This window comes from Sceloporus occidentalis, unplaced genomic scaffold (assembly GCF_023333645.1).
Source record: "Sceloporus occidentalis isolate IW3139 unplaced genomic scaffold, rSceOcc1.0.p SCAF_8, whole genome shotgun sequence".
Lineage (NCBI taxonomy): Eukaryota > Metazoa > Chordata > Lepidosauria > Squamata > Phrynosomatidae > Sceloporus > Sceloporus occidentalis.
Window position 1 is genome coordinate 26,886,578 of NW_028316988.1, and position 11,159 is coordinate 26,897,736.

At 46.2% G+C, this 11,159-nt stretch overlaps 1 pseudogene; it reads right to left on the reverse strand.

Annotated features, from left to right (window-relative positions):
• Positions 1 to 9,680: 9,680 nt before the first annotated feature.
• Positions 9,681 to 10,499, reverse strand: LOC149308404 (prohibitin 1 pseudogene; annotated as a pseudogene).
• Positions 10,500 to 11,159: the final 660 nt, after the last annotated feature.

An 11,159-nucleotide genomic window follows, 5' to 3' on the forward strand; every position in this document is an offset into this window, starting at 1 on the left:
GGCGCGAGTGGGAACTGCAGCTCCCTCCAGCAAGCAGTACAGTACCTGGAAGGATGCTCTGCCAAAATTGCAACCAAATGTGTGGCAGCATCCCCTCACCTCTCAGGAAGCAGCATGCTCTTGTTTTCAGGATCTGGTGGCCAGTGGGAGAGATAGGCCTTTCCCCAGTATCATCCCTTCCATCCCCTTCCCTGTTTTGTATACTCCCCCCCACACCATAACAGTATTCATAACTCCTGAGCATGCTCAGTTCTGCTTGAGTTTGTTTTTGATCCATTAGGGAAGGATGGAGAGCCTACTTGTCTGTTCATCCATCTCTTCATTTGTAGGCCCAAAACACACGGCTGAAATCATCCAGTCTGAGACCGCTTTAACTGCCCTGGCTCAATGCTAGAGATTTCTGGGAATCTGTAGTTTTGTGGGACGTTTAGCCTTCTCTGTCAGAGAGCTCTAGTGCCTTAATAAACTACAGTTCCCAGGATTCTCTAGCTCTGAGCCAGGGCAGTTAAAGTGGGTTCAAACAGAATGATTTCTGCAGTGTGTTTTGGACCATAGTTCTCCATTTGGAAGCTAAGCAGGATCAGTCATTGCACTGTTGTCGCTGGGTGCCTCCAAGTCATTTCTGACTTATGGTGGCCCTGTCCTGGGGCTTTCTTGGCAAGTTTCTTCCAAGGAGGGTTGCCATTGCCATCTTCTGAGTCTAAGAGATTGTGACTTGCCCTGCATCATCCAGTGGGTTTACACTGCTGAGCCAGGAGCTGAACCCTGGTCTCCAGAATCCAACGCTCAAACCACTACACTATGCTCTCTCTGATGCTATGGTTTTATTAATGCCGTCTAAAATATTGTTTGCCTTCCTCGCTGCAGTATCACACTGCTCCACAATTAATCACTTTTTCCACCTTGTCCATGCTCTGACACAGTGTCCCCATTTTGATCTGTTAAATGATGGAAGATATGAAAGATGATGGGAGTTGTCGTCCAAAGATATGACAGATGATGGGAGTTGTATCCTCCATACCACCCTGAACTCACTTGATCTTGTCTGTTTCCAGACGCCAAGTAGAGGTGGGCCTTGAATGGATAACTTATCCAGGAGCCCAAACACTTTGACCTGATGGACTGAGAGTCTGGTTCACAGTTAAGGGTGGTTTTCTCTATTTCTATTTGTTGCTTCTGCAAATCTCCTTTCATTAATCTGTAGGTTTTCTCCACAACCCATCAATTGTTGTTGTCATCATTGCTTGCTTTCAAATTTCAAACATTGCTTGCCTTTCCAACTTATGGCAACCTTAAGGGGTTTTCTTGGCCAGATTTGTTCAGAGGAGGTTTGCCATTGCCCTCCTTTGAGGCTGAGAGAGTGGGACTTCCCCAGAGTCACCCAGCGGGTTTCCATAAACTGGAATTTGAACCCCAGTCTCCATAGTCCAATGCTCAAAGCACGAGGCTTCAGTTTTCTGAGATGGGATGGCAATGTATTTGGCCCAAACCCAAACTGATTTGGGCTAATGCTGATCATGTCTGGTTTGGATCAGGGCTGAATGTAAACTGAGATGGGGGCCCTGTCGTAACTCACCCTGTGGGGTCCGACTCTGAGGAATTGGATGCAGAGGAGTTAGATATAGAAAGATCTTTAGTTCCAGATGTCAGCCCCCTTCTCCAAATCTAGACTCCTAGAATAAAAGCTCGGGAAGGCACTCCAAGGCTATCTAATCCAACCCCCCTGCAAGGTAGGAATACACAGTTAAAGCACTCTGGAAAGATGCCCAGCCAACTTAAAGACCTCCAAAGAAGGAGACTCCATCATCCGTTCCAGTCAGACAGTTATTACAGTAAAGAGGTTCTTTCTAATGCTCTCTTTCCTTACAATTTTAATCCACTTGAAGTCATTTATAAAGATGTTGAGCAACACCATGCCCAGGAGAGAACACTGTGGCACCCCACTAGTCCCTTCTCTCCAGGATGAACAACAACTATTGGTGAGCAGTGTCTGGGTTTGACCAGTCAGTCATTGAAAAATCCAGTTAGTAGCTTATATTATAGTATAAACGTTTTGTTTAAAATCCAATTAAATAGACTCATAGTTGCAATCCCAGAGGCCATCCAATCCAACTCCCTTCTCAGGGCAGGATCTCCAGCTAGAGAATCCCCAGCAAGTAGTTGTCCAGCCTCTTTTTAAAGACATTTAGGGAAAGAGAGCCCTCCACAACTTACCATCTTGTTGCCCTTCTCTGAACCCACTCCAACTTGTCTCCATCCTTAAAATGGGGCACCCAGAACTGAACGGGAGACTCCCCGCCAGGACAGAACCCCATGGCACTCCCCTTGATACCTTCTTCAGTTTTAAAGTACAGCAGCGGATGACAACTCTGAACATGGCTTTCCAGCCAACAATGGATCCATCTAATGGTGTTGCCATCTATTCCATATTTAGTCAGCTTGCTGATCAAAATATTTTGGGGGACATTATCGAATGCTTTGCTGAAATCCAGATAAAAGCCAATGCAATTCTAGGCTGTATCAGTAGGGATGCAGTGTGTAGATCGAGGGAAGTCATAGCGCCAGTCTATTCTGCTCACTTGGAATATTGTGTCCAGTTCTTTGCACCACAATTCAGAAAGGATATTGAGAACTGGAGCCATGTGTCCAAAGGAGGGTGACTAAAATGGTGAAGGGTCTGGAAACCATAAAACCCCATGAGGAACGACTTAGAGAGCTGGGGATGTTTAGCCTGGATGGAGAAGAGATGGTAAAGAGGTGATATGATAGCCTTTTAAAAATATTTGAAGGGATGTCATATTGAGGAGGGAGCAAGCTTGTTTTCTGCTGCTCCAGAAAATAGGACCTGGCGCAAAGGATCCAAACTATAGGAAAAGAGAGATTCCTAAGAGGAACTTCCTGATGGGAAGAGCTGTTCGACAATGAAACACAGTCCCTCAAAGAGTGGTAGTCTCCTTCTTTGGAGGTTTTTCAATAGAGGCTGGATGGCATTCTGTTCGGGGTGCTTTGATGGAGAGTTCCTGCATGGTACGGAGTTGGACTGGATGGCCCTTGGGGTCTCTTCCAACTTTATGATTCTAAGATAATCTTTGTGTGTGTGTGTATGTTGTGTGCCTTCAAGTCATTTCTGACGTACAGGGACCCTTAGGCAATCCTATTATGTTTTTGTTTTTTGTGCCAAGATTTGTTCAGAGGTGGTTTGCCTTTGTCCTCTCTTGAGGCTGAGAGAGTGTGACTTGCCCAACATCCCTCATAATGGACCTGAGCTCTTATAGAACAGTTCAGGACCTCCACTTGTCATTTCAGCTCTTGGACACAATGTGGAGCTATTGCTCTCTTTATAAATATAGGAGTATTTTTTCCCAGATGAGTGAAACCTGAATTTAAAAAAAATATCATTATTATTTATAGCTAGCTTTTCTGTTTGAATAATAATCTGAGCAATTTATAGTAAAAGGCAAACATACAGCAAAATAAAGACATGTCCTGTTTTTAAAGCAGCACGGCAGAGGCGAGTTTGGTAAACAGTTCTGGTGAAGTCTGTTCCCTCACAGCAAGGATGCTCAGAGGACTAGCAAAACAGGAGCAACTTGTACAAATCAGTTCATAGAAATATGGGCTGAGATGCTAACAACACAGTCCATTTTTTGTAACTTCACAAACCCATAGCTATGTCACAGAAGTGTAAGGAAACTCTGGATGTGAATTGCACAGATGCGCATTGGGCACTTCTGATGTGCATTGGCTATTTCTGATGCACAGTGGACACTTCTTATGAGCTTTGGGTCACTTCTGATGCACATTGTGTACTTTTGATATGCACTGGATACTTTTGATGCACATTGGGCATGTCTGAGTAGCATCGGGGCACTTCTGATGCACATTGGGTCACTTCTGATGCACATTGGGTATTTTTGATGCACATTGGGTACATTTGATGCTCAGTGGACACTTCAGATGAGAACTGAGGCACTTATGATGCACAGGGGACACTTCTCATGTGCATTAGGTATTTTTCATGCACATTGGGTACATTGGATGAGCACTGGGGTACTTTTGATACACAGGGGACACTTCAGATGAGAATTGAGGCACTTCTGATGAGAACTGGATATTTTTGATGCACATTGGGTACGCAATTGACACTTCAGATGAGAGTTTTGACACTTTTCATGCACACTGGATACTTTTGATGCACATTGGATACTTTTCATGCACAGTGGATACTTCAGATGAGACCTGAGTCACTTCTGATGCATATGGGGCACATGGTGTCAGAATATGCACTGGGGAGCATCTCAATGTGCATTGGTGTCCTTTGCACAGCAGAATGTGGCACATCATTCATTCCACTGGCTTCCATTGTGCAATGAAGGCCCCAACGTTGCAACATTGGGACATCCCCTCCATGAATGTGGACAAGATGGGGAAAGTTATTATTTCTGTAGACCAGGGTTCGAATCCCAGCTCCTCCATGGAAACCCACTGGGTGCTTTGGGCAAGTCCCACTCTCTCAGCCTGAGAAGGCAATGGCAAATCCCTCTGAACAAGTCTGGCCAAGAAAACCCCATTAAGGTCACCATAAGTTGGAAATGACTTGAAGGCACACAACAACAACAACAACAACAACAACGATGGCCTGTATTTCAGAGGAAGGAACTGACAAAACTGCCTCTGAGTCTTCCTTGCTTAAGAAAACCCTAAGAAATGCATGGGGTCACCATAAATCAACAAGCAATTTGAAGGCACACATACACAAACACACATTGGATAGCACCATTAAAGTTTGGATTAAAATCCAGGACAGGCCTAGGAATTGCAAGCCACTGGATACACTAACTTGCACAAAATCAGCATTTCTCCCTTTCAGTTTACGCCAAAAGAAAACAGACCAAACAAATGTCACTGTAGTAAGTCAACATTACCCTCCTTACAGCACTGTTACTCTTTTAATGATGCTCTGGATGCAGTTTTGTTTTCTCAGTTCTTATTTACAACGTTAATATTTTTAAAGGGGGGGGGGCAGTTTTAGAAAGCCCTGGGAAAAAGAAACAATAAAGGAAGAATTCAAGTAGACAGAAACAACCGGTGAACAGGGCACTTCTTCTTACTCAGACATAAGCCCTGTTGGGTTTGGTAACATGGACATCTGTGTAAGTGTATTTCTAAAGGAAATTTTAATGTTTGCAAATACACACAGCCTGCCGAAATCTCTTTTCTCTGAGGCTGTGACTTGCCCAGGGTCACCCAGTGGATTTCCATGGCTGAGCCAAGATTCAAACCCTGGTCTGCAGAGTCTTAGTCCAACACTACACAAGTTGGAAACAACTTGAAGACACACAAGAAAAACAAACCAGCAAGGGCACAATTCTGCCTCCTCTCCTCTTCTCTCCTTCCAGTTCCTGCCATGTTGAGCGCCAACTGCTTTTGCTCTGCGAACCCAGTTTGGAACAATTGAAATAAACCGAGGACAAAGGTGGAGGAGGAGAGAGAGAAACCAGGACATTTTAAAAGCAGCTGAAAAAGTGGGACAGCAGAGGAGTAATTGCAAGTGTCCCAGCAAAATCGGAACCATTGGTGGGTATAACATTCATCCTTGATGCCTCAAGCATCCATCTTAATTCAGCCTGTCCTGCCTCTGTGTGTGTATGTGTGTAGGTTTTGAAATTTGCTATATTGGCACACATGAAGCGAGAGTGTTAGCATTCTCCACCACGCAAGGGCATGTGCCACCTGTGTGTGGGGGGGTCAGCTTGTGGGCTCCCACAGGCGAAGGCCGTCCTTGCGCCGGCGACGCATTCCGACACGCTCTTTCTCTTGTTCCGACAAGAGAGGAAATTAGCGATCCAGCAGGGGCGGCGAATGAGGTCACGCTGCCCCACGGGGTCCTCTGACAGCATTTCGGGATATTGAATATGCGAGATGCATGCTAATGGGGTTTTAATAACATGCTCCATTTCTTTCGCCTGGCTAGTGAGGAGTCGAGGAGAAAGGATTCTTGCCTTCTCCAGATCTCTGCTGATTGTGGACGGACCAAACTTTGGAGACCCGAGGCCTTGCGACCTGTGTGGTTGTTCTTCCTGTCGTCCTCCTCGCAATTGTCGCACAATGGTGCAATGTTACATCTGTGCCCTTTTGCTGGGCTGAAGACTTGGAACTCAGGTCCCACAATGCTGCGGTCTTCCCTGGAGGAGGAAGATCTGGTTAGGAGATGACACCGGCTTGGCGCTCAGCCACTTATGCCAACTGAGCTGTGAAAAGGGATGTGTGTTGTTGTGTAGTGAGTCTTTTTAGCTCAGAGGTTGCTTGCATGGTAAATGTAATTTCCAAGGACAGAGACAGGCCTCTTGAGTTGACTTGGATGGAATGGACTGCTGCAAAAGACAGAGGACCAGTTTGATACAACTTTTCCCCGTTTGGAATTGGAAGGGACATCAAGGGTCATCTAAACTGATCCTCTGCCTTGCAAGAAGACAGAAGCACTCCTGAAAGACGCCTTAGGGTCGCCATAAGTCAGAAAGGACTTGTAGGCAATACACTTGAATGCACACATACATGAGATATTTATACATGGTTTATATAAATGATATGATGATAAATGACATGCCTTTTCGTCTCAGGTCTTGTCCTAGAAACCTGAGGGTGTGGGTTGATCATGCGCCAGCTTCTAAGTCAAGGTGTAAACAGTTTACAGTGTTTCACTCTCTGCTAGAAATCTAAGGACTGAAGGAACATTTCATTTGGAGGGCAGAATTCTCATTTTCAGGGGCAATGCTAGCGTATCGTTGCTTCCCGGCCCAAAAACAGAACTGTGAAAAAGCGACAATAGAGCTGCAATTTCCTTGTTTGCAAACCATGCCAGCAGCATCTTCTGTTTAAATGCATTTTATTCCTTTGCTTTGAAGAAACCGGCAAGCCTGGTGATGAAGATGAAAGCGGGATAAATAATTATTCCTCTCTCCTCCTCTTCCTCCCATCCCATAATAACCCCACTGACCAGTTGCAAAGCCAGCTTTAATCTCAAGGATTCAACAGGACATTGGAAGGACGCGAAACAGAAGAGTCAATGTATTCAGCTTCTGTCTGTTTGAAAGGAGTTATTGCTTGGCAGGAAACATCAATAAAGCTGCGCGTCGTCTCAGATATGAGGAAATATTCAGAAGTTTTCTAAAGATCCTGCTATAGGGAGGTTTTTGTTTCCTGAGGACTAGAAATGCCTGTTTGCCCCAGACAAAATCCTTGGTGCAAGAACAAGACGGATTTGTAGAAACCACCAGAGCTTGGAAATGAGTTACCTTTAATGTATTAACTTTTTTGTGCTGAGAGTGAATTCAGGATTTTTGGCAAAGTTTCTTCAGAGGAGGTTTGCCATTGCCTTCCTCTGAGGATGAGAGAGTGGGACCTGCCCAAGGCCATTCAATGGGGTTTCCATGGGTGAGCAGGGAATTTGAACCCTTATCTCCCAAAGGCCTCACCCAACAAGCCCTGGCCAAACTGGAGGGTATAAGAAAATAATGGTACAATGAGAGAGGAACTGCCACAGTCACAGTCCTTCTGACTTGTAGGAGGTTTATACATAGGGAGTATATGTGTGAGAGAGTGTAGGTGTGTGGATCTTTCTGTGTCATACCCTCATGTCCTTTGTCCCCCTTGGTCTAAATTTGGCATCCAGGCACATCTGCAGACATGCTGGAGGAATGAGGCTTAGGGTTTGAATCACTGAATCATAGAGTTGGAGGAGACCCCAAGGGCCATCCCGTTCCGCATTGCTGGCAGAACACTGACAGTAGTGATGCTCTTCAGAACCATGCTTTGTGGGTAGGGATGCCTACCACTGAGCATGCTGTTCCACTGATGGATCTCCCTCTCCTTTGACAGGGTGGCATTTCTGTTGTGTTCTAACAGCCCTTCAGATGCACTCCCAGGAAAGCATTGAGTCAACCTACCACCCTAAGTACCACAGCCTCAGACCACCAGCTCCTCAGATCTTTGCAGCTTCTGCTCCAATTATCGATCGACTCTTCCATAAAATCTTCAATCCCATCTCATTGTGGTGTGGAGGTGAGCCTGGGCTCTCAAAGGTTACACCAGTGGAGATCAAGCTCTATAAGCTTCTCCCAGATTGGTAGAGGTTTGGACATTGCTCTCATGGTGTGTGCCATCTGGGCACCAGTGTGGGGGCTAAAGATGGAGAGGCTCAACCACCACCAGAAGGTTGCCACTAGGAGATGACTGGGCAAAAAAGAGCACAGTGGCATCATTGCAGTTTGCATACACATGGGGATGACCAGTCACAATGGAGTTTATCACATGGGAGGAATTTCTCTTAATTTCGAATGAAAAGAAAGTGGGGCCAGAACGCATTCACGTGAATTCGCTAGTTCAGCAAATTTACGTGAATTCGAATTGCATTCGAACTGACTTCCCATTGCCCAAAAATAGCTTGCCATGGCCCGAAATTGCATGTGATCTCCTCTCACACAATAACGCGAAACCTCATGATTGAGTTCGGACTGACTTCCCATTGCCCGAAATTGCGTGTGGTAGTCTATCACGCAATAACGTTAAACCCCATGATTGCATTCGGATTGCCATTGGATTATACAGCGCGCCCGCGCCATACGTGGGCTCACCATACGCGGCCTTGAGCATATGTGCTCAAGCCGCAGGGCGCGCGCGGGGCAGAGGGGGAGGCGCATCCCATTCAATTGAATGGGCGCGCGTTCGCCCCGCGCGCTCCCGCACCGCCACGCACGGGCCCCATTGTTTCCAATGGGGCTCGAGCATAGGCGGAATTCGCCTTACGCGGCAGGATCCGGAACGGATCCCGCCACGTAAGGCAAGGATGGACTGTACTTCCAATTTCCCTTGTCTGATAAACTCGAATGAAATCAGTTGCAATAGGATTTACTTTTCTATACCGCTTCATAGTGAACTCAGCACTTTCTAAGCAGTTTACAATCTGTTAGTCAATTTTCCAACAAGCTGGATACTCCTTTTACCGACCTATGAAAGGATGTAAGGCTGAGTCAACCTTGGAGCCTAGGGATCAAAGTCACAACGTTGTGGTTGCAGTATTGGCATTTAACCACTGCGCCATCAGAGCTCCTTTGGATCTCCTTTCTTGAAATAATTTAAGAGTTCCCGTGGCTTGGATCAAACATTGTTGAGAACTGAGATGGGAGTCAAGGAATCAGAAGAAGACTAGGAATTGGGAGAGCAGCAATGAAATAATAAGATTAGGTTGTTGTTGATGATGTTGTTGTGTGCCTTCAAACCATTTTCCACCTAAGATGACCCTATAATAGGGTTTTCTTGGCAAGGGTTTCTTCAGATGGGGTTTGCCATTGGCTTCCCCTGAGGCTGAGAGAGTGTGACTTGGCCAAGGTCACTCAGCTGGTTTATATGGCTACATCGGGATTCAAAGGAGAGGTGGGTCTTGGAGATGTCTTAAGTCACCATGAGGTCAACTTGAGGGCAGGTAACAACAACAACAACAACAACATCCTCTTTCTATCCTTCTGTCTATGTACAGAACATGAGAGCGATCAATTGTCTTTATTACGTTATGGCATTCCACTCTGATAGGTTATGGTATTCCACCCTTTAGCTAGATAGGTCATGACATTCCCCACTTCAGCTAGTGATGAAAAATGGGAACAGGGAAGGAGGAAGGAGGCTTATTGGGATGGAGGAAGAAACTTTGCCTGTCCCAGTGGCAAGTAGGTGACATTGTGGGTCTGCGAGAGTTGAGCAGCGATGTCTTCAGCTGCTTCAAGCTTACGCAGTTCTACCAGCCCATCTCCCACTGAAATCAGGGCCTCTGCAATGAGCTCCGCTGCCTTTGAGTCTCCCTCGGTGGCAATGATGGTGGCTTTCTTCTCGTGCTCTGCCTTTTCCACCATGAACCTGGCCCGCTCCGCTTCTTGCTGGGCCACTTGCTTCATCTCCACGGCCGCCAAAAACTCCTTCCCAAATGTCAGGTGCGTCAAGGAAACGTCATCCAGGATGATCCCAAAGGTTGCGGCTCTTTCGGTGAGGTCAGCGCTCAGTTGCCCCGAGACCAGCTCCCTCTGGGTGATCAACTCCTCGGAGTCAAAACGGGCCACGATGGACTTCAGGCTCTCCATTGCAATGGACGGTAACACTCGCTCATCATAGTCCTCCCCAATGGTCATGTAAATCCGGGGAAGCTGTAACATCGCTGGTCTGAACAACAGGCGAAGTGTGACGTCTACGTTCTGGAGATCTTTGCTCCCGGTGGTTACGGGGAAGTTGCGTGGGCGAGAACGGCAGTCAAAAATGATGGGTTTCTGCACCCAAGGGATGAGAAAATGGGTCCCTTCTCCTACCACCACGTCCTGGACACCTCGGAATCGGTCAAAGATGACCGCCCTGTGGCCTGCATCCACATTATAAAGAGTCAGGTTAGCCACTCCGCCAGCAGCTACCAGCCCCAAGCCAAGTTTGCGCATGAGGTCAAAGATCTTGGTGGCCATTGAAGTTGGCTTCAGGAGCGTTTCCACCTTTCAAAGGAAACCATGCCTAGAAGGTTAGAATTAATCTCCTTATGACCAACCATGAATGGCAGTGGATGGGAGCAGAATCCCCATGCTATGGAAAGAACTGGAAAGTCCAAACTCAGATGTCAGATTTTCTGATACCGAAGAGACTATGCTCTCATGATGATGTGTCTTATGACACTACCAAGGCCCTCTTGTGACATCACTTGCTCCTCAATTCTTTATTTCTTAGGCTTGAAAGTGGCAAAGTTCCTCCTTCGCAAGTCTCAGGGCTTTGGGATGTTACTAGGAACATGACCGTTGCCCACCCTTCTTTTATGCATGCAAACAATGAACTGGAATCTGGTCCTTGAATTCTCTCACATATTTTGGAATGGAGAGATTCTTCCAAAACCTGAACTGGTCCTTTTTAAACACTAATGATGCCCCAGCGTTGCCAGTTCAGGATCATTCCAGGCCCTGAGGTTTCCAAGGCAAAACCTAACACCTTGATGAGATACCCACCACAGTTTCTCAAGTGTGTTATTGAAAACATCCACATACACAGAGAGAACATAATGCCCTGTTTGGAAATTGAGACAGAAATCTAAATTCAAGGGCTGTTCCCAGATCAAGAGGAAACAAGAGGATTTCACT